This window comes from Chiloscyllium plagiosum, unplaced genomic scaffold (genome assembly GCF_037043375.1).
Source record: "Chiloscyllium plagiosum isolate Xiang-an unplaced genomic scaffold, Cpla_swu_hap1 HiC_scaffold_22, whole genome shotgun sequence".
NCBI lineage: Eukaryota > Metazoa > Chordata > Chondrichthyes > Orectolobiformes > Hemiscylliidae > Chiloscyllium > Chiloscyllium plagiosum.
Window position 1 is genome coordinate 28776892 of NW_028270160.1, and position 25227 is coordinate 28802118.

General features: G+C 39.5%; 1 long non-coding RNA gene across 1 annotated transcript in view; it reads right to left on the reverse strand.

The window, feature by feature from the left end:
- Window positions 1–6107: 6107 nt before the first annotated feature.
- Window positions 6108–25227, reverse strand: part of LOC148145964 (uncharacterized) — a 252222-nt gene continuing 233102 nt past the window's right edge. Inside the window, exon 4 of the long non-coding RNA XR_015761005.1 lies at window positions 6108–7227. This is a non-coding gene — a long non-coding RNA (uncharacterized LOC148145964). The remainder of the gene's footprint in view (window positions 7228–25227) is intronic.

Below are 25227 nucleotides of genomic sequence, written 5' to 3' on the forward strand. Positions count from 1 at the left end.
CTTCAACTTTTAGATCTGGTCGATCCTTTTCCATCACTGTTGTTAGAATACTGAATGGACTCACAAACTCTTAACATTCACCTGTACCTGTGTTTTTGTTTTTGCTGCTGTTTACCTATTATTTACTATCTCTGCTACTTAACTCTGTGATCTGCCTGTATTGCTCGCAAGACAAAGCTTTTCATTGTGCCTCGGTACACGTGACAATAAATTCAATTCAATTCAATTCAAAACCATTTAAGACCAAGATGAGGAGAAATTTTTCACCCACAGAATGGTGAGTCTGTGGAATTCACGACTGCAGAAACCATTCAAGGCTAAAACATTGTATGAGTTTAAGGAGTTAGATGTAGCATTTGGGTCTTACTGGATCAAAGAATCTTGGCAAAAGCAGGAATAGGCTACTGAGTTGGCGTATCAGCCATGATCACAATGAATGGTGGAGCAGGCTCAATGGGCTGAATGGCCTACTCTTGCTCCTAGTTTCTACATTTCTAAATTAACCGAAAGCATGTGAAAACCTGAAGGAGGAATTTCTCAAGGGCTACTGTCAGAACATTTCTGCCTTTTGCCAATTGAAAGTTGTGTATTCTGCTTCAGTTTAAGCGTATCTATATTTTGCAAAAAATACATTTTTAATATGATGTAAAGGAAACACAAAATGAATTTCGTATTTTCAACAGACCAACTGGGGTTACTTATTGCTATCATGGAGAAAGAACATGAGTAACAACATAAATGGAACAGAGGAAGTTTAGACATTGCTTAGGAAGGATGTAGCCCAAGTTGTTCCTAACACTGTATAAAAAGTACAGGCAGCAACAATCATACAAGAACATCACAAAATGCTCAAAGACCCAACAGGACATCATTGGTTACCCACTGTATGATAACTTGAAATCCTGATCATTTGCCTCTGCTGCTCTCTCTGAGTCTCTGAAGGTGATTACCACCTTAGTGATATAAACTCAGTCAGTTATACATGATTTTTTGTGTGTCTGATGTTAATGACTATCTTGTAAGTATTTCTGTAGACATGGTGATTTATTTTTAAACAGTGTGTAAGAGCTACTAATGGATTTTTGTTTACCTTAGGATGTTTTACAACTTCGCAAGGTAGACCATGAAACTTAAGGTCTGTTAGAAAAGTCTTGGTTTCAGGTTTTATTTTAAGCTTAGGGGAAATATCCACAGCTTAGAGGAAGAGAATTGTTTTTTAGTTTTGTTTTGTTTTATTCAGTTCTGTGACCTTAGATGGAGATGGTTGTATTGAGCAGTGCTCTTGCGAAGAGAAGAATGTAGTATAATTAGGTTACCTTAGAACAAGGAGCTAGTGATGCTCCCAAATCAGAAATGTTAGGATAAGATCTAGAAGTTACTTGAATCTGAGCATGTTTAAGTTCAGCTGTGTGAAAGCTTGGTCTAGAAATTCAAGTCCTAGTTATCTTGAGTCCACTGGGATATTAGGAAAAGATTTTTTTCTCTGGTGTGAGTAATGTACAAGAGTTATTTTTGCGTACTGTACAAGGGAGCTTTTTTTGGAATTTGTGAAGTAACATTTTGGGATTAATAGGCTTATATTTTTACATGCATGTTTAAGAGTTTTTGTATTTGTTATATATGAACTGTATGGTTATTCGATTATATAATTTATTAGGGCTAATAATCTTTTAATTGATTGTTAATTCAAAATCTGTAACCCTGTGTGCTTATGTTTCTGTGAGAGATCACCTCACTAAAACCAAAACAAAGTATGATTGAACCAGATTTCAGTCCGGGATCTGAATTGTTTAGTAAACTAGACAAGAGTCTAGTTTTAGAGTCCAAGATGGTGATGCAGTAGGACTCTGGAACCAGAGCTCATCTGCTCTAACTGTTTCTTTTATCTTGTTTTTTTTCGCATTTTCTTTTTTTCTTTTACCTCCCATCCTCTGGGGACACTGCAATGTCCGAGGTGAAAGCTATCACAGACTCTCGGCCTCAGTGCGGACTCGATTCCTGGCTTCGAGGTGAAGCCTGGCGAGATCTGAGTCCGAATGACTGTTATTCAGAATCCTCATTTCTTTATTTTCTCTAATTTATTACTGGATTATTTTCTATATTTTTTCCTAAGAATTTGTACTGAAGAATCTGCACCTAGGTACCTTGGTACCTAAGGTGGTACCTTAAGTGGTGACTTGTAAACTTTTCACTGTACTGATGTGAGTACATATGACAGTAAAGCTAATTCAGTTCTATTCTATTCAAACCAGCATCATAACATCCTCAAACCTTTATGATCCAGGACCATTTCATGTTTTCATTCTTGCAAAACCAGTCAAGTTATAGTACTGTCAGGTGTTCACCAGGTTACAGATGCAATTCACAGTGAGACAAGTGGGCTGGTAATATTCACCATGACAGCCTGAAACAGCAAGATGGAAGTATTTATTTAAAAGAGGTTGCAGGCTTCCCCAAGGGTTGCAGTGCCATTGATTTTGGATTGCATTTGGAGTTCCTAAAGCGAAAACTCTCAACTACACAAGTGGCTACCCATCCTTCAATGTGCAGATTGTAATCCTTAACATCTCAACGGCCCTATTTATCAAAGCCTGATATTAAAGAAGTTGCCATTTCAAATTGTACAGCTCCATCCACCTTGACCTCTTCAGGAAAGCAATTCAATTCAACAGGTCATTCCTGGAGTGGAATCTTCCAGGCACTTAGAAAGTGGAGCATTTAGAAAACTCTGATGGGATGCGTAATGGAGCAGGAGACCAACATTCAGAATCTGGACATCAATTAACATTTTAGATTAGGCTTTGGAAATTTTCAGCTCAGTCAGCTTTTGGTGATAGCTGGACATCTCATCTACATTCATTAGCACGTCACGATATTCATTGATGCCCCACCCAGCTGGAAGTATGTTCATGGAAGCAAGCTGTAGGCAAAAATGTTATATATGAGGCCTGTACTTGGCAGAGAAAACATCTTCCACTGAGCTCCAGTAAAAACATTCTTCTTCAGAAGCTGGGGTTGTTCGTAACCAAGGCGTTTCATTACTAAAACCTTTACATCATAAGAGTTCAAACTGTCTGTCTGGTCCACCCAGCTCCTGAGGGGAGTCTTACATAACTAGTCTTGCAATCTGTTGTTGTTTATCACTAACAATGTTAGAGATACAGACTATAGCCCAACAGAATACCGAAGCAAGATAGCCAAAAAGGCTGGGAGGCAGAGGGTCAGTCACAGTCAGTGGGCAGGGGATATATGTAAGTATGGGAACTGCATGTCCAGATTGGGCAAAACAATAGGGTCATGAGTTGTACTGGTTAGAGTGAAGGAACAGGTGAATTGAATAAGAAGCTGTGCAAAGCTAAGGCTGGGCATCATGACCCGGATGTATTTGAGCTTGGGGAAGCTCAGGAAAAATTGTTATTGGGGATAGTGCAGGTCACCAAGAATTAGTATAAATCATGTGCCCCATGGATTAAATGGTCAAAGCTATAGATTCATTGCACATATCTAAATGAGGAAGAAGATAATCTCAAATGTATCCTGCAGAATGGGCCTCACCATGTTGAGGTGGCTGCAAGGTGGGATTGCACTTATAACAGGAGCACCCTGATAATGACCCATTGACATGGTCAAATTCTCAAGTCAAAACCAAACATCTCTTTCCTGCTTCTTGTTCACAGATCCTTCCCTCAATGCAAAATATTTGGCCAGCTAAATCCAGTAACTGTGTCTTTGGTATTCCCATGGAGAAGGATTAGGAGAAGATGAAGCAAATGCAGTGCCAACAACACCAGAGACCCAAGGTTCAGGGGGATCCAGCTATGGAGTATCAGGCAGCATTGGGTCTGCAGTGCCAGTGCAACTCAGAGTGGGAGTCCTAAAGGATGTGGCAACTACCTCCAAACGAGGGAGTACCAATTTTATCTTTACATGACTAGAGATGTATTACCTACACCTTCCACCTCTTTCAGGGTAGTGTACAGCTGTGCAGCTTGCGAAGGAAGTGCAGTGGATGTGGCACTGGAGATCACAATGGAATTAAACTTTCTCACCACAGACTCCTTTCAAACAGCACTGAGGACTTGTGTCGCATCTCCATCACCCACATGTGCATTTATTAGTTTACCAACACCCTTTACAGAAAAACAATGCAGTTTATCCTTGACCATGAGAGCCAAACTGCCTGAGATGCTGGATTAGCCTCCACTGATGTGCTCTCTCAGGTACAAGGAGCTATTGGTTGGATGAATGCGGCACTCACATCTCCATGACAAAATTCAGGAAGGTTCCTGAACAGAGAGAGGTTTCAGTCCCTCAATGTTCAACTCATTTGTGACCACAAGAACATATGAAATAGGAGCAGGAGTGGACTTTTCTTTCCTTCAATCCTGTTCTGCTATTCAATATCATCATGGTTGATCATCCACTGAGTACTCTGCTCCTGCTGTTCGCTATACCCTTTGATTCCTTTCGCCATCAGAACCATATCCAATTCCCTCTTGAAAAATTAATTGTTTTGGCCTCAACCAATTTCTGTGGCAGAGAATTCCACAGGCTCCCCACTCTCTGGGTGAAGAATGTTCTCCTCATCTCAATCCTAAACAGCCTACCCAGTATCCTTAGACTGTGCTCCCTGATTCTGGACTTCTTGGTAATCAGGAATGTCGTTGCTATACGTATTCTGATTCGTCCTGTTTGGATTTTGTAAGTTTCTGTGAGATCCTCCCCTCATTCTTCTAAATTTCAGTTAATTATGAGCCTAACTGACAGTCTCTTTTTGTACATCAGTCTTGCCATCCCAAGATTCAGTCTGGTAAATCTGCATGGCACTCCCTCCTTAACCACAGACAACAATTCCTGGATTCTTGATGCTTACATTCCATACAACTCTTAGATGTTACAAATATTTGCTTCCCACAATGTCTCCAAGGCTGACACAAGACAACAAAGGGAACCCCCTGCAGGCATAGCTAAAGGCCCCATTGCACCATCCCAGACTAATGCTGAACTATGATACAACACAACCCATACATCCACTAGAGCTATCATGGAACAGGCAATTAATCTTGTGATGATGCACTTTGGTTTCTTCGACTACTCAGGTGCAGCACTCCTGTACCCACTGGATCATGTGTCTCCAGGATGGTGATTGTTTATTCCTTTCTGTACAACCCCAGCTCAATGACAAGGTGACAACTTATCAGAGGGGGAGATGAACCAGCCATGTCTCCTCAGACAAGAAGGGGAGTCCAAAGGAGATTCTGAAGGTGGCAAATGATGATGCTGCAGAAGAAGACAGAGCAATAGTGACATGTGGCAGACTCGCTCAAGAGAATCTAGTAGTAGATAGATTTGAGACTGACTGACATAGGCAGACAGTCAGAGCTAACAGCCTTCTGTGGTTGATAAGACATTCCTACCTTGAAACTAATATTTGATTTCTCACAATTAGACTTTATGCTCTTTTATTTGGCATTCAGTGAAATTTTTTTTGTTAACTTTGTCATTAGGATAGTAAAGGCACATTATCATAGTTGAGGCCAGTTGGCGGAGGTGATTTAGCAATGTGTTGCAAATCACCTGTCACGTTTAGTTATGGTCTGTGTACACTTCATGATTTTGCCATTCAAGATCTGCGCATTGCCATTGCTGTTGAGGAAACCTTGGAGATTCCCTCAATCTGCTGTGCATCTTACAACGTAACAATGTGACAGTCAAGTAATGAAGACTCCTTACTCTCTTCTCATAGAATTGTGTTCCTGCAGCAAGTTCCTCCTGGCAGCAACTCCAAGACTTAGTCCTCGGCAGCTTGACTTTGCCTCTCATGTTTCACTGGCGGTGTGCTTCGAAGCTCTGAGCCGAGACTTTGCAGCTGTCCTGAGAGATAGGGAAGTTCCAAAAGTGCAGTGGAGCATGAAAGAATTGATATAATCATGGAAAGTGGCTGGTAATGGCTGTTGCCTAATTCTTATTGAAAATGTCACTTACACTATTTGTATGGCAGCAGAGCTCTGAAAAAGAAAAGTAAGGTAATCCATTTCCTATCTATTTCAATTTGTAAAGCAACCACCGACGGTCTCATTGTGAATTGCTAATGTGGATAATTTTGCTAAATTAATTTAATTTTTATTGAAAACAGATTATTCATTCATCGGTAGTCAAGTGGATTACTCAAGTTACGTAAATTTCTACTATCTATTCATCTGTAAAAGCTAATCAAAATGACAATTAACCAGTCATGCTTTATCATCATTTACCTCTCTAAGCTTTCTGAGGGATTTAAAATAGCCATGCCATTGGCTGACTAAACCAGCAGCAGTAGATTAGTCAGACCTTGCTTTAATGTTGACTAACTCTCTGTACATGTCCAGCATTCCTGTTTAATTTTAGGATGCAGCTTGTTAGAACTAACTGATTGCAAAACCAAAATGTGAAAACATTCAACAAGCCAGGGCTCCTCAAAACAGCATAATGATTTTTAAACAATCATCACTGAATCCTGATTGCTGTATAACTGTTTGCCAGGAAATGTTACTTTAACATCAGGCAGTAAGGTCTAACTGATTTAGAATTTGAAGGGTCTGTATCGTTTTCCTTTGGTACCTATTTATAATCTTGGTCACTTAGTCAATTTAATGACTCAAACTTTAGCTGAATCTATTTAGATATAAAGTACATGAACAGGAAGTGATTTGATGCATTGGAATTCTCTGACTGGATCAGGATTAGGTTCAGATCTGGGATTCATTTAAGGGACTCAGCTGTAGTAAATTCTTAACACTATTAGGCCTCTGTGATAAATGGAAAGACTTTGGCTTTGTTCAGAACATGTGAATAATGAATGGTTCATTAATAAAATTGCACTATGACAAATAATGAATATAGTTTTATTAAATGAGTAAAATTTATTCTTTTTGAACTATACAACATTTAAATAAGCAAAAGTTGCAAGATGGAATTTTTATCTAAAACTGTTGATCACATGGTGTCAGTGTGACTTATACAGTAAAAATGGCTGATTTACTCATTGCCATCCTCATTAGCATTAAACATGTCATTAGTGCAGCAATAATTTTCTTACATCCATTTTTTTCTCCTTATTTCACATTATTTTTCCTGTAGTGCCCCTCACTGTCTTTAATCAAAAGAAAAGGATATAGCAGGAACCATATTTCTATATCCACTGCGTGTCACTAAGAAGACTTTGAAGCTGTTCGAGGATAATCAGATCTGTAAAGAAACGAAACATAGAGTAAATAACTGACACTTATCTGGTCAAGATGAAATTACACCTCCTTCTGGAATGTGCCTACGCAAAGGAAGTCTGGAGAAGAATGCAGTGGTGTTTGTCAAGGTTCGTCCCAAGCAGTTCTGTGATGCGGGACTCCATGCTCTACGGTCTGTTCCCCGGGACGCACACTGTGCCTGGAGAATCATCAACTCGGTCAAAGACGCTCTTTGGTCTGTCCGAAACCTGTTGATCTTCCAGTTGAAGGAGTTGACCCTGACTGAGTGCTGCGGACTGGCACATTCCAAGCTCCAGGATTACATGTTGTGGCACGTGTTGAAGCTTGGGGCAGCTACGGGGAAAACCACCGTATAACGTCTGCTGCCAAAGAAGAACAGGGGGCTCACACAGTAAATGGGCTCCGCTGAAGCCTCAGCTAAATATGCGGATGGTAAACGTACAGACCTGTGTATACGAATGATTAATTCCGATCTCGGTATGTACAGAAATGGAATGTATACGTATGTACGGCATCACCAATTGTATAGATATCAAAATAATTTTATGAATAAAGTATATTTTTGAAATATAAAAAAAGTCTAACATAAACTGACTAAAAGTCTACTCTTGATTACAAGCCACCCTGATACCCAGTCTCAATGGTTGTTGACTTGCAACCTCAACAATACAATTAATTGTACATAATGAATAATACGTGTGTGTATCATGGACTTGGAGACGAGAGTGTGTGATCATCCATCTTAATTGACTTAATTGACTGAAAATGATTTTAAAAAAATGCTGAAACTTTTAATGTTATGATTGCTGTACATTAGTCAGGATTTGATTTAGGGTAAATTAAAAGTTTTGTGATTTGACAATGCTTTTAACATGTGCCTCTGTGCCCCTGAGAAATGACGATAATTTGACAAGACTTCCTGAATTGGGCAGTCAGGGATTCTCAGAATTCTGATCTGGGGACACGGTCAGCTTTCTGGCTGAACCAGGTCAATTGAATCTTCAACCAATATAAGAGACTGTTGAATCTATGAATGCAAATAGTTCTGGCAATCACTCATTTATAGTAAAATTCCCCAAATGTATACACTAGTTCAGTAGGTTGTGCTAAGCTTGCACGTGAACTACTACAGGAAACTCAAACCCATAATGTGGCTGGTGTCTAATCTCCAGGCTCAACAGTAACACTTGTGCCTCTGAGTTACAGGATTATTAATTCTGTAACCTATTTAAAAACTTAGATATACAATCTGAAGTAACATCGATAAAGAACTGAAGGAGTTCAAGTAGTCCAACTGGGTTTGGATTTCCCTCAAGCATGAGATAAACTCTGTTCCCTTTACCCTACTGATGAAAATGGAATCTTTTAGAAATGGGCATGGGACTTACAAATGCTGCAGCACAGAAATTATGGGCCAATGGCCTTTTTCTCTACAGCAAGCTTTCTGACATTTACTGCAGGGTCTGCCATTTACTGCAGGGTCTCCCAAACCTTTCCCCATTTTGAGGCTTGCAAATTATTGTGACCACTTAGTGAGAACTGTGAGAGTAGTGGCTTATTAGAACAAATGTACAGCTGTTACAACTTTGTCAATGTTCCATGACAGCCATTGCTGTTTCAAAGCTTGGGGTGAGAACTTCCACTTTAGGAAGCTCTATTCTATGGTCCTAGAGGTCCTGTGTGCCACATTGAATCAGGTCAGCAAGTCTTTTGGAATGAACATAAATGTGGCATCTTGAAGACACTCTGAAGTATTTCCTAAATTGCAGTAGAAATAATTTAAGTGACTGGGAGGAGCATGCTCCTAATTGTTCACAATGGTCATACTCATCCATCAAGCTACATTGTGCTTTCAGCCCAAATGCCTTTGTAATGAGCAGCACAGTTGAAGAGGAAGAAAGAAAAGGAAGCATATCCTGCATTCCAGATCACACCAAGTCATAAGACATCCTGCCTCATGTGTCAAAGATCTCCAGGTTAAGAATCAGCCTGTTCAGTTAAATTAAGATCCAGGGCAGAAAGACACAACTGTGGAGTAGATGTCATCCTGGAATCAAGGGACAGAGACTGTTGAAATGATACAAAAGCCAACAATGTGCCTCCAAATGGCAATAGGCAAGTCTTAATTGAAAGCATCAGAATAGAGGGAGTGAACAATTTCAAGTAATTTGGCCCGATGATAAATAGCAAATTTACATCTAAGAATAAAATCCAGGTTAAATTAGCAGACCAGAGATGTGGCCAGTGACTTGCATAGCAACTTAAAGTTCAAAAGCATCGGCCTGAAGGTGAAAAATAAGTTCCAGTGTAGAAACTAGTGTGGAAGTTGCATTCTCTGTGAATGTGAAAGTTGGGCTCTGAGAAAGAGAATGAGAGGAGACTAACAGCTTATGAAATATGGTTGTAGCTGAGGATGCTCAGAATCAGTTGAATGGACAGAAAGACAAGTGAGTGTGTTAGATCAAGAGTAGAATTCAGGAATCCAAAGAGTTCTTAAGTACAATTGGAGAGAGAAAGATAATCATTGCAAACAAAAACCCTGTACCTATCCTGGAAGGCAAAGTTGAGGGTAAAAACAGACAAGGAAGAAAAATCAGATGGACCAACAGCAATGTGACATAGGTTAAGGGAAGCCTTACAAACAATAGAGAGAAAAAGCAAGACAACGTCAACAGCTTCTTTAAGAAAACAAACAAATAAACTAATAAAAAGTGTGTATGGTTGTTGTTGATCCTAATATAGGTCAAATGTATTGCATGATCCAACTTTAAAACAAGTTTTCCCTTAGGCAACAGACATTGCAAGATGGGCCAAATAAGTCCTACTTATTTTAAATGGACACTGATCTCCAGCAATGCTGTTCAGACTTTCAGACCACAGAATGACTGTATTTACATGCTTTTTGAGACCTTAATTAGGCTCCTGCACGCTTAGAGTTTCCACACTGCACTATGCCATACTGTGTACGGGAGAACAACAGGCATCTGTGCCAAACACTGTGGCTCACCTCCGCTCAGTACACAACTGCATTACACGCACCAATAACTTCTTAATTAGCCCCATAAAGATGACAAAGGTATCAGAACAACTGGAAGAAAGATGAACAACATGTCACACATAATAACATTCAAAGATAATTGATTTAATTTGCTTTCAGAAGCAATAAACAGCAAGTTTTAAAAATACAGAGAGAAAATAATTGCTTTTTGTGACTTTCATGAAAGCTTTTCAGCCTGATACTGCAACTCATTCAGCTATGTCGTGATTCTCCATTTGCTAAAGAGGTGATAAGATACTTGTTTAAATCGTAACAATTTTGTTTTTCATTTCACTGAATACACGTACACTTGTCATAGCTTCTTCCAGGTATGCCATCTATTTTGCATAAATGAGTAAACAATTCTTATTCACAGGGACAATATGCCAAATTGGGGAAAGTTTTAACAAACACAATAAACAAACTGAAGGTGCAGCACAATTATTTGTTTTTCTTATTGCTAGTTTATTCTGGTTTAAATTAAAGTATCTGGTTGTACTTAAAGCTAATTTGGAATGAAATGTAAATTTGCATTTTGTATACCTTGTAGCACAGTTTAAAATAATGGAATTGTTGCAACTGCAAGGTGCTTTATTTCAATTTTCAAGGCATCCTCTTGCACCAATTCAATATAAAATGTGCCTTTTTCCATAATAGTTGTTTCAATTTTAATTGGTGATCCTGACTTCCACAATGTATTGCTAATAGCCAAAAATACATAGGAGATCAATAATAATGGACTGAATACTGAATCATTGAAAAAAACATAGAAATTCCATTCTCTAACCATATGCATAGACTTTAACTGTTAATTTTAAATTGATTAACACTGCAATTAGTATGGAATTAAAAGAATTTGATACAAGTGCAATTGGGATTTGTAGCCAAATATCTCACGGTACGAAAGAAAGGACATAAACAAGAATCTATCAATGAAGACTGTGATTATCACTTTTAATGGGGAAAAAATAAAATAGAAGAAATTATGGTTCCTTTTACAGAATCAAACAAAAGATAATTTTTTCTTCCTTATTTGGGAGTTATTTATTCATTTGCTAGACTGTCAATTCAGGCTCTGATCATCACAGTACATAGCAACTATCAAACATTGTATCTGGAATGCATTCTTCCGCACTTGTCTCTGTACCTTCTCTATGTTTTCAGGCTTCCTAAAAAGTTTAATCAATGTGGATAATGTTGTGTAGCATAAAGATCGTCTGCCATCTTTTATTTACTTGCTTGTAAAATTTCCTTTGGATCAGTCAGAAAAGACATTTTTCAAGAAACCACATCAATATTGCTTTTTCAGATAAAATACAGGAGTTCTGTACAACTTTGATGATGGCTTTTGAAAGAAAACAGACAGGCCTGTCAAACAGAAGGGAAGTGAATCACCACCAGCAGCACCTCAAACAAAAACTGTATTTAATTAAAGAAAAACAAATTGTCAGAAAAGTAAAAGTGACAATAGGGTGACAGTCAACAATTCTGTTTAATTCTGTATTTCTATATGGTAACAATCTATATTGAAACCTGCAGAACTTCGATTGTAGAAATGTGTATGATAGAAGTCAGTGTAAATCTGAAGCTTGACAAGTGAGTAGTGTGTTTGAAGGATTAGAAAATATAATTTGCCAAGTTTCTCAATAAAGTTTAGGTAATAACAATGTAATATGTGAAGATTTTGACCAGCTGTGGTAAAGTGCTGCTGACATAGCTGACAGGGGATAATATCTGGCACTGCCGTGAAAATCATAAGGATGACCGTTGGACTAATAACGCCAAGAAAAAGGTTAGGTATAAATTCACATTTTATGGGCTGCTAACAAATGCACCAGTTTTGTATACACTCAATAAAGCTGGGTATCTGTTTGCATTGTCACTCTGGCATAATAAATGTTCAAAAGACACGAAGAACTCAAATGTTTTACTATTGAGCAATTTTATACATCTGTGTGAAAATTAAGTGCAAATTCACTAGCTAAGCGTAACCAGTGTTCTTAGTGTGGATTTGGGAGGTGGAAGCAGTTGGGTGGTGGAATTGAGCTGAAGTTGGTGGAAAATGAGTGACAGGATATCCTCTGTCCAATAACACCCATGCAATTTGTTTCCATCAATTCTGAAGCTCTCAGGGATGAAATTCAAGGTTTATATTTCTGATTTTCTGAATAGGGTAAATATATTTGTTTCAGTTTGTAAATATCTGTTGTAGCATAGAAACCAGGAATGACCTATGTTGGATTCCTAATTTATGTTGTGTCTGCTGATCTAGGTGAATAGCACTGAAGGAATTACAACTTGTTTTCTATGTCCCCAGGTTAGGACGGAGAAGAGGATAGAGTTTCCCATGATGATTGCTACCAAATAGCTTCTGTTAAAATACATTGATAGGAAACATTTTAACTCCTAATGATAAGTTTTGCCTGGTGGTTTCACATCACTTGTATAGCTCAGTTACAGGAGGAAGGAGAGATATTTTGGGGAAAAAAATGTTTTCTTTGAAGACAGTTATTGTGTGTAATGGATCCTCACCACTGTTCATTATGTTGTATGAGCTAGCTTTAGTCTTGGGCACCATAAGATACATTTGGTGCCACCATGCTCCTCTGATCTTTGTCCAGTGTAGTAGACAATGCCATTGGTAATCAAATGAGAAAAGTTCTTGTCTTAAACAAGATGTAGTCTATGACATAATAGCAATCAGTTCAGTCAGATAAGGGGAGATTATGGAGTGTTGATAATGTCAATAGCCTAGTAATTCTGACACTCGGGTTAATGTTCTCAGTTTCAAATCCCAACATAGTAGCTGGTGAAATTTAAATTCAAGTGAAAAGGTAGTCGCAGTAATGGTTGTGGTACACTAATGCTCTTTAGGGAAAAAAGTCTACTGGTCTTGCCCAGGATGGTCTACATGTAACTTCAGATCCATAATAATGTGGTTGACTCTGAACTGCCCTATGAAATAGCTGAGCAAGACATTCAATTAAAGGGCAATTAAGGATGGGACAATGAAGGCCAACCTTGCCAGAAACACCCACATCTCGTGAAAGTTTTTTGAAAGAAGTATGAGATCCGTTACAATCAAGTGTGTGAGAATTCTCAGATAGTAGGGCTGTCTCCTTCAAGATCTAGAGCTGCTTTCTTCACCAAATTCTTCATTGTGTGGAGTAGAGATTAATGCTCTCTTCAGCATTAATCCTTTCAGAAGCAAACATCTTATGTAAAAATATTCAATGTCCAAACATTAAACAGCAAAAATTGACTGGATAATCATTATATTGCAAATGTAGGAGAGATACCATTATGAAAACGATTGTTATAGAGATGACAGCCATGAATACAGAATGTAACCTATCAACTCAGCTTTAAGAAAAAGCAAAATTGTTGCCAGACTCTTAACACATTTCATATTAAAATATTGAGAAGATAAAGGCGTATTCTCTCCCTGAGAAGACATGTCTGACAAACTTTTTTTATGGAATAAATATATCCAAAAATTGAAGCACACCATTTTCATACAACAATATCAAGCGAAACTGAGAAAATAAGTCATTTCTACAATTTACCCTGTGGAGTTCTCTATTAAACAAACATATCATATTAGCCAAAAACATTTTTAATGAGATGGTGCCTTTTAAAATACTAAGCAAATGCCATGAGTTAAAATGCAGTGATTTTGGCACATCGTCCACCTCTGCCTTTATATCTCACCTTCTATTACCAAGCTCTAATGCAAACTCTAGCCAGGATTCAGTTCAGTGATCTCTACTAAACAGGTTCCACAAATTAGAATTAATTCAATAACCTATGGCCTTAGTCTGAGTGCACAAAGCATAGACTGCTCAGCCCTCTCCATGCTGATCTCCACTCATCCTGATGCTCCAGCAACTTGACTTTAAGATTCTCATTCTCGCCATCACAAACTCATTGATAATTTATTACCACTTAAACTCTGTGGTTTCATCTAGCCATGTCCCCACATGTGCTTTATTACTCAATTGTATTGGTGGCTGTCCTTATAGTCAAAGAATATTATTTAAATGGAGAAAGCTACAGAGAGTATTGTAAGTCCAGTGAGTCACAAAGTGCTAGCAGTCAAGTTTAGTGTGTAAATTGGAATAAAAATGGAATATTGGTCTTTATTTCCAAGGTATGGAATAAAAATGTAAGGAGGCTTTGCTAAAACTATCCAAGGCACTTATCAGACCACAACTGGATTATGATGAACAGTTTTGGGTTCCTTATCTAAGGATAGACATACTGCATTGAGAGCAGTCCAGAGAAGGTTCACAAGGCTGATACCAGGTGTGGAGGGATTGTCTTATGAAGAGAGGTTGAGTGGATTGGGCCTATCCTCATTGAAATATAGATGAATGAGAAAAATGGTTATTAATACATAGAAGATTCTTAGGGGCGTAGAGTCTAGGACTAGAGGCATAACCTCAGGTTAAGGGAACATCCATTTAAGATACAGATGAGGAGGAATTTCACTGTAAGGATTATGAATCTGTGGACTTTTTTTAACCGAATTTCTGGACACAAGACCTATAAAGAGGACCAGTGACTAAACATATTCCCGAGGAGGTGGCTCGGGAAATCGTGGATACGTTGGTGATTATTTTCCAGAGTTCAATAGATTCGGGGTCGGTTCCTGAGGATTGGAGGGTGGCTAATGTTATACCACCTTTTAAGAAAGGGGGGGCAAGAGAAAGCAGGAAATTATAGACCAGTTAGTCTGACCTCAGTGGTGGGAAAGATGCTGGAGTCTATTATAAAGGATGAAATTACTGCACATCTGGATAGTAGTAACAGGATAGGACAGAGCCAGCATGGATTTATGAAGGGGAAATCATGCTTGACTAATCTTCTTGAATTTTTTGAGGATGTAACTATGAAGTTGGACGAGGGAAATCTAGTAGATGTAGTGTACCTGGACTTTCAGAAAGCTTTTGATAAAGTCCCACACAGGAGGTTAGTGAGTAAAGTTAGGGTGCATGGTATTGGGGGCAAAGTACTAGATTGGATTGAAAATTGGTTGGCTAATAGGAAACAAAGGGTAGTGATAAACGGCTCCATTTCGGAATGGCAGGCAGTGACCAGTGGGGTACCGCAGGGATCCGTGCTGGGACTGCAGCTTTTTACAATATATGTTAATGATAAAGAAGAAGGTATCAGCAATAACATTAGCAAATTTGCTGATGATACAAAGTTGGGTGGCAGGGTGAAATGTGATGAGGATGTTAGGAGATTACGGGGTGACCTGGATATCTGGCAGATGCATGGCAGATGGCAGTTTAATGTGGATAAATGTATGGTTATCCACTTTGGTAGCAAGAACAGGAAGGCAGACTACTACCTCAATGGAATCAATTTATGTAAAGGGGCAGTACAGAGAGATCTGGGTGTTCTTGTACACCAGTCAATGAAGGCAAGCATACAGGTACAGCAGGTAGTGAAGAAGGCTAATAGCATGCTGGCCTTCATAACAAGAGGAATTGAGTATAGAAGCAAAGAGGTGCTTCTGCAGCTGTACAGGGCCCTGGTGAGACCACACCTGGAGTACTGTGTGCAGTTCTGGTCTCCAAATTTGAGAAAAGACATTCTGGCTATTGAGGGAGTGCAGCGTAGGTTCACGAGGTCAATTCCTAGAATGGCAGGATTACCTTATACTGAAAGACTGAAGTGACTGGGCTTGTATACCCTTGAGTTTCGAAGATTGAGAGGGGATCTGATTGAGACGTATAAGATTATGAAAGGACTGGACACTCTGGCAGTAGGAAACATATTTCCACTGATGGGTGAGTGCCGAACCAGAGGACACAGCTTAAAAATACGGGGTAGACCATTTAGGACAGAGCTCAGGAGAAACTTCTTCACCCAGAGAGTGGTGGCTGTGTGGAATGCTCTGCCCCAGAGGGCAGTGGAGGCCCACTCTCTGGATTCATTTAAGAAAGAGTTGGATAGAGCTCTCAAAGATAGTGGAATCAAGTGGAGATAAGGCAGGAACAGGATACTGATTAGGAATGATCAGCCATGATTATATTGAATGGCGGTGCAGGCTCGAAGGGCTGAATGGCCTACTCCTGCACCTATTGTCTATTGTCTATTGTCTAAAAGTATGTGATTTTCTATTCCTAGTTTTAATATGAAATCCATTGTTGAAGTTTATATCAAACAGATACCAGCAGAAAGAGCAGCTGATTCACAAATCATGCTTTGCGTTTGGTTCACTGGTTGCTAAAGAAGTCTGCTTCTTTATATCAGATAATTGATAAGATCATGTCCATCTTAAGCTGAAGAAAGGCCATGACTGTTTGAGCCTTCATATCATCATATATCCAGTTTACTTAATGCAGGGGGTTGTTTAGGAAAAGAAAAGGAAGGTGGATTAGAATGGGTGAAATCAATGTCAAGTTAACTGCACTTAAAGAGAGTAAGAGACAAAAATAAAGATTGGATCAAAGGGAGACACAATCAGTAAGAAAAATATGCAAAAATTTAAAATTTTATGGTTTAAAAATGTCTAACAACAATTCACTACATGCATAATTAACAATCCGACTCTTCGTTATTGACTTTAGCTTAGATTAGATTACTCACAGTGTGGAAACAGGCCCTTCGGCCCAACAAGTCCACACCGACCCGCCGAAGCGTAACCCACCCATTCCCCTACATTTACCCCTTTACCTAACACTACAGGCAATTTAGCATGGCCAATTCACCTGACGTGCACATCTTTGTGACTGTGGGAGGAAACCGGAGCACCTGGAGGCAACCCACGCAGACACGGGGAGAACGTGCAAACTCCACACAGTCAGTCGCCTGAGTCGGGAATTGAACCCGGGTCTCTGGCGCTGTGAGGCAGCAGTGCTAACCACTGGGCCACCGTGCCGCCCTTTCTGGATCAGAATCTGATTGCCAGTCATGAACAATGATCACACTGTTAAAAGGATACTTATGTACTAACTACTGGACTTTAAACTTGATAGTGGTTTAACGGACAATTAATATGCAAATGCAATACCTTCATGAAACTCACGGAGAGGTTAAATGCAAGTTGCAAAGCTAACAATTGTCCAGCAGTTTGTGATGATTTACAATGAATGGGATAATGTTTCTCTCCAGAGGTTGCTGGTTACTTTGTGCATTAGTAATGCTATGGGTCATTCACATACTAAATTTGTTCAGCAAACTGTGGGCTATTTTATCATGGCTTCAGCTTTTTCACCTTTTCAAGGAAAAATAGGCACAAAGAATTAGCTTTCCTGATGATGAATGTGTATCTTAGTGAGCAAAGCCAAAGTTAGCAGTCAAGCAGATCCACAAAGCATTAACCATGCCGTGAGGTTCAAGAACAGCACACAGCCATGCCAAGGCATGTTACTCATGTCAATCATAACCTCATAGAATCTAAAGTTTGACATGCTGATTCTTCAATTTTTGTTTCTCTTTTGCTCAATTGAACAAAATATAAAGAGACCCAAATGACTGAGAATTGCACTAATTCTATATTGTGTTCACACAATGTAGCAAAAAAAGGAACTCATTCACAAAATACATTTAAACAACAGTTTTGGTAGGCATGACAACAAGTGTAAAAAGTTTGCAATAACATTTAGCAAGGTCACGCTAGGTATATACTCCTCCAGTAAGACTTAAAGCATTGACATTATAAGTCTAACTAAGCAGAACATAAGGACAAGGGGTAGGCAACTCAACCTTTGAGCTTTGTCTAGCACTTACAGTTGTTATGTGCCTTGACTTCATCCATCTTGTCTCTATAGCAGAACTATTGAATAAGACCAAAAGTATGAAGAGGGATCAAGATGTACAGTTGATGTGCACACAGTCCTTCAGGCAATAAACAAACATCATACTGCCTTTGCTTTTATACGATCACACATGAGGTCAGCTCTGAATGTACAGAGTACTGTAAAATTCCAGGATGCAAAATTGCGAAGGACACCATGGATCTAAGCTAACTTACTTCACTTAAATCAAACCTGCAGCTATTAAAAGGGATTTCTTTGGGGCTGAAGCAGCTACTAGAATTTATTGCACAGGTGATTTTTTTTGTCTGGCATAACATTGGAAAGTGCAGGGTCCAAGGCTACCCTACACAGCACTGGAGGGCTTGGTAGAAGAGGCTGCATGAAATGAGAAGTTCCCTATCCACAAGCTAACTGGAAAACGCTTGAGACAAACTCTGAGAAGGTTATAGGAGCACATTGGAATCCTGACGATCTGGTTGTAATGACCAAAGAAATTTAATGATTTCACATAAGTGATTAAGCTCAGAGAATGCATCTTCAAATACTACACTCCAGTATCTACAGCAACAGATAATTCACAGTTCAATCTCTAACTTACCAACAATTTCTATCAAGCATTCATAGCTTCACTGCTCACTCACACATTACTGCAAGTTTCACACTAGATCTCACAGCTTTGGATACTTATTCTACCGTGACAGCCACCATATTCAAACACTTTGCACACAGTCATTGACACTTCTTGCAGGAAAAGGTAGCATAAACTGAAGATATTGACACCTAAATCACAGACATAGTATGGGTTAGATAGTTTTCATTGACTTATGCAGAGATGTAATGACAGACACCTGTCTTATGACAGATCTTGCCCTGATCCGGAGCAGGTGTGACATGATCCTGAGCCTCTCAGCTAAGAGGTAAGGACATTGCCACTGCAATACACGAGACCTAGCTATGGTATGGCTTAGATATTTTCCTACTCACTCTGCTTAGAGATGTGATTACACTCCTCGGGAGCAGGTGGAATTTGAACCTGGACATCCTAATTCAGAAATAGGGATACTATCCAACGCGATTATGCCCCTTATTGAATGGCTTAATGTCCAAGGCTCAATCATCTTCAGCTGTTCCAACAATGTTGTTTCTCCGTTATAAGGTCAGAAGAGGGATGATCACTAACAATTCACTCCATTCACCATTCCTCAGATAACAAAGTAATTTGTGTCCATATGCAGGAAAGAATTTGAACAGCATTGAGACTTAGACTGATAAGTGGCTGGGAACATTGGCACCACACAAATGCCAAGCAAACGCCATTTACAAAAGTGGAGAATCTAACCACCTCACTTTGACAATCAATAACATTACTATTGTTTAATCCCCTGTTATCAAAACTTAGGGGTTACTATTAACCAGAAACTGACCTAAAACAAATGCTATGGTGACAACAGTTCTTTCAGCTTCACATTGGAGCCAAATTTCTCAATGATTCTGCTGTCCACCTGGAAATCTGCCCCCGGAAAATGTATTGAGATTTAAAGAGATAAAACAGAAAGTTCACACCCTCACCCCCAAAAGCTACTTCATCATTGGGTTAATAGAGTCATAGAGATGAACAGCACAGAAACAGACCCTTTGGTCTAAGTTGTCTATGCCGACCAGATATCCTAAATAAATCTAGTCCCATTTGCCAGCATTTGGCTCATATCCATCAAAACCCTTCCTATCCATATACCCATGCAGATGCCTTTTAAATGCCATCGTTGTACCAGCCTCCACCACTTCCTCTGGCAGCTCATTCCATACACGTAGCACCCTCTGCATAAAAAGGTTGCCCCTTAGGTCCCTTTTACATCTTTGCCCTCTCACCCTAAACCTTCACTCTCCAGGTTTGGACTCTCCTACCCCAGGGAAAAGACCATGTCTATTTACCCTATCCATTATTTTATAAACCTCCAAAAGGTCACCTCTCAGCTTCTGACACTTCAAGGAAAATGGCCCCAGCCTGTTCAGTCTCTCCTATAGCTCATACCCTCCAACTCTGGCAACATTCTTGTAAATTTTTTCTCATCCCTTTCAATTTCCCAACATTCCTCCTATAGCAGGGAGACCAGAATACATGCGGTATTCCAATAGTGGTCTAAATAATATCCCGTACAGCTGCAATATGACCTCCCAACTCTTCTGCTCAATGCACTGACAAATAAAGGCAAGCAAACCAAATGCCTTCTTCACTATCCTATCTAACTGCGACTCAACTTTCAAGGAACTATGAACCCGCACTCCAAGGTCTCTTGTTCAGCAACACTCCCCAGGACCTTACCATTAAGTGTATAAGTCTTGCTCTGATTTACCTTTCCAAAAAGCTTGAATAACTTCACTGTGGATCAATTTTGAAGTGTTTGAATTGCCAGAAGTTCTTTTGGTGTCCCTACTTGTCAACTTACTATAATTCACATTACCTCATTTAGTAAGTTGTTCCATGAAGCTCATTTACACACTGTTCAAATCTGATAACAGGCACCTTTGTGCGCTGGAATAGGAAACCAGCTGTTGGACAGATCGCAAACACTTTGAAACAGGTTTATTTAACACAGGGCAATCCACACTTGACACCCTTTGCCAAGGTCAAGTCCAGCCAAATCTTGATCAAGGCATGACTAATTTGCTAAGAAGTGGTATTATTAGGTCACCATTGTGAGGAGCTCAGAACTATTTTCTTGGTCACTTATGAAATGAATGACAAATGTATATTACATATTTCTACCTCTGACAATTTACACTGATTATATGATAGATAGAAATATATGACTGGTTCCATCACAGTTACTGGGTCAAAAACCTGGAACTTCCTCCTAACGGTCTTATGGGTCTATCTACAGCACGTGGACTGCAGTGGTTCAAGAAGGCAGCTGACCACCACCTTCTCAAGGGTAAAAATTGCTGGCCACGCAAATGACACCCTCAGTGGTTAGCACTGCTGCCTCACTGCACCAGGGACCCGGGTTTGATTCCAGCCTTGGGCGACTGCCTGTGTGGAGTTTGCACATTCTCCCTGTGTCTGCGTGGGTTTCCTCTCACAATCCAAAGATGTGCAGGTTAGATGAATTGGCCATGTTAAATTGCCCATAGTGTTAGGTGCATTAGTCAGAGGGAAATGGGTCTGGGTGGGTCACTCTTTGGAGGGTTGGTGTGGACTTGTTGGGCCGTAGAGCCTGTTTCCACACTGTAGGGAATCTAATCTAATGAATTAATAATGAAACAGAAGATTATGCTTTGCATGAGTCTAAATCATCAACTTCATGATACAAATGTTGATCTTATCCAAAAGGGTGTGAATGTGAGAAATGACTGACAGATGGCAGATGAACACCAAGTGATTGAGCAACGAAATGCAAATTATTTTATGAGGATTGAAACCTGTATAAAGAGAATCTGGTATAAACCAAATGAGGCAGAAGTTATAAAGTTATGTTATATACTCAGATAAGAATTTTATTTGGCCTGGCATCTTACTATCTGTAGGCACTTCAAATGCAAGATTCGTGCTCGCTAATCAAGAACTTATCGCAATTTAACTTTAATGTGTTTGTATGTGCCCTTCCTTGGCATTTTTACAATGCAACGTTATGCACCCAATAGCACTCACACCAGGAATCTAAGAACACATGAAGAATACTTTAATTTCAGTTCAAATAGCCATTAAATGATTAAGTAACAATGCATGCAACTATAACATACCTCACAATGGAGTCCTGCCTTCTGCAAATGAAAAACTTTGAAACAACATTATAAATCAAATTCTAATTGTACTTGTTGTCACATGGTAGTTACATAACTAACATTGTTACACATTAATACTTATACAAAAGCAGCATAAACAAGAATACGAAGGCAGGCAATTAATTTTCTTGCTCTGTGTCAGGCATTATAGTCCAGGTCAACATTCATAATTCTGTAAAATCACTTCTTGTTACAAGATTTAAAAAAAAATTAAATGTGGACCATCAATTGAAACCCATTGTAAAATGAGAAATGAATGTGACTGACTACAATGGCAGCGGCAGAAAGAGAATTGGACGGCCATACAAACTCATATATAATATTTCGGGGTTTGTTTAAACATGCAACACATATACAGCGGTCAGGTGACATGTGTGTTGATGTTCGTCGAATGCTGTCTCTGAAAGATAGTCGACTGTAAAAACATCTCAGCCATCTGATATTCTCCACATTGTATGTGTAAGTTAACATGACATGTTAATCACTTAACATTCATATCCAAAACTTGTTTTAAATGGTCTGAGGGTGCTTGAGCACAATTAAGGTTTACACAGTGATTTTTTTTTTACTTTCTTGTCCTTCATGTATATCTCACATCTAGTCAAGCACAGCGCCCACTGAGAAATGAGGGTCGTCTTGCTCACTCTGTATGGTTTTCATTCAGTCTGACATGCTTCCTGCCTTGACTTAATAAACTCTATGGTTCATTAATTCATGCTTCAGGCCTGGCTGCTCCATATTGTGAATGAAAATAGTTTTCATTACTTTTTTTCCCAAATGAAATTTGACCTGCCTAACAGACACATCTAGTATATCACTTTGACAAGATTCACAGACTGCAGTCCTGAAAAAAGGGCTGAACGTGAAGCTTTAGTAAGGCCCCACAACTATTTTTCACCCTGAGGCAGAGAAACAGTCTTTCTCCTGCTGGGTTTTCTTAAATTTGAGAAGCCAATGCGGATAATAGGGAAAGGGCTTACTGAAGGTAAGGACAGTATCAATTGTGGGCCACTCTGCATGGCTAACTTATAAAAAGCATATGGTAAATGAGACAATTAACTTAATAAATACAGAGAAGGCAGATGAGAAATGATGGAATTCTGAATGTAAATAAACAATAATCTCCCAAATAAATATTATATTCAACTGTATTTGACAGATGGTTAGCATAAACAGATATCAGAAATAGATTCAACATTGGTTTTGGTTGCAAAAAGTTAGATCCTGCTGCAGAATGTTTAGACAGAATAGTTGTTTTTATCCAGAATATAATTTAGTAAAGCACATAGCTTATTATGTATACAAGTTAAGAAGTTATTTCCTTTTACCTATATTGCGAAAACCTACTATGGGACTTATTTACAACCAAACTATCATCAAATTGCATTATTTTGAAAACTGCAGGAAAACATTGTTTTTAATTAAGTGGGTGTTTCACACCTAAAGACGTCAACTGCTTTTGTAACAGTCTCCAAACCAAATCTTAATAAAATCTTTGCAAGGACGTATCTCTTTCTCCAAAGCAGAGTGCAGATTCAATCCTCTTAGGACTTTTCACCTCTGCCGTGACCACCATCACAACGAGACATTGATGTTACTTTGGAGAGCTTAAAAATCAAGAGTTCATGGTTTCCAACGTGAATAGCAGCTTTCATGCTGTTAATGATACGTGTTGCTTCTGCTGCCAGGAACTGGATAGGGCATATCTAAAAATTCCTGAAGTTAAAATGCAGGATCACTTGCATGCTAAACAGCAGAACAAACTTGCAGAACTAATCAGTCCACAATCCACAGACTGGATTAAAGCTCTGTGGTCCTTGTGCATTCAGTTGTAAACAATGATGGACAATTAAGCAACTAAATGGAAGAGGAGACTCCATAGATTGTCCCATCCTCAGCACCTCAGTGCAAAATACAAGGAAAGAGTATCTCCAACTATCCTCAATGAGAAGCTGCGAGTGGTTGATCTATCTCAGTCTCTTCCTGAGGTCCTCAATTTCACAGAAAATACTCCAAAGGCAATTCAAATCACTCCATGTGATATCGGAGAAAAAAGCTGAATGGACGAAATGCAGTAATGCTGAATGCAGCAATGTCCTGCCACCATCTCAGCAGTAATGCTGACAACCTGGAAAGACCTAATGACACTCCAACCTGGGCTGTTCTAGCTAAAACACTGACATCCACCCAAAAGCTCAATAGTGGGTGGCACGGTGGCACAGTGGTTAGCACTGCTGCCTCACAGCGCCAGAGACCCGGGTTCAATTCCCGCCTCAGGCGACTGACTGTGTGGAGTTTGCACATTCTCCCCGTGTCTGCGTGGGTTTCCTCCGGGTGCTCCGGTTTCCTCCCACAGTCACAAAGATGTGTAGGTCAGGTGAATTGGCCGTGCTAAATTGTCCGTAGTGTTAGGTAAGGGGTAAATGTAGGGGTATGGGTGGTTTGCGCTTCGGCGGGTTGGTGTGGACTTGTTGGGCCGAAGGGCCTGTTTCCACACTGTAAAGTAATCTAAAAAAAAAAGCGGTCTTCAAAAAGGAATGGATAAATCATTGAAAAAAAAATCATTGCAAAATTGCTCAAATATATCCTTTTTAAGAAAAGCAGGACATGTCTATTCTAGTCAATTGCAACTTAACTACCTCCTCTCAATTACCAGGGAAGTATTGCAAGCCAATTATCTCAGTCCCAGGACAGCACATTAGTTGCCCCTAAGCTTAGTGTCCACAGTCAAACCATTTCCACTCACGTCAGCAATAACTTTCCCTCCATCATAAGACCATAAGACCTAGGAGTAGAAGTAAAGCCATTCAGCCCATCAAGTCCACTCCACCATTCAATCATGGCTGATGGGCATTTCAACACCACTTCCCCAAACTCTTCCCGTATCCCTTAATTCCTTGCAAGATTAAGAATTTATCAATCTCTGCCTTGAAGACATTTAACATTCTGGCCTCCACTGTGCTCCATGGCAATTCCACAGGCTCACCACTCTCTGGCTGAAGAAATGCCGCCATTTCCGTTTTAAATTGACCCCCTCTAATTCTAAGGCTGTGTCCACAGGTCCTAATATCCCTGCCTGATGGAAACAAATTCCCAGCATCCACCTTTTCTTAACCATGCATTACCTTGTAAGTTTCTATTAGATCGCCCTTCAACCTTCTAAACTCTAATGAATACAATCCCAGGATCCTCAATCGTTCATCATATGTTAGACCTACCATTCCAGGGATCATCCGTGTGAATCTCTGCTGGACACGCTCCAGTGCCAGTATGTCCTTCCTGGACAGGCTAAGCAAAGACATGCCAGAGAATTCCTAGAGGCCTGGCACTCCAACCACAACGCCATAAACAAGCACATAGATCTAGATGCCATCTATCAACCCCTCAGAAA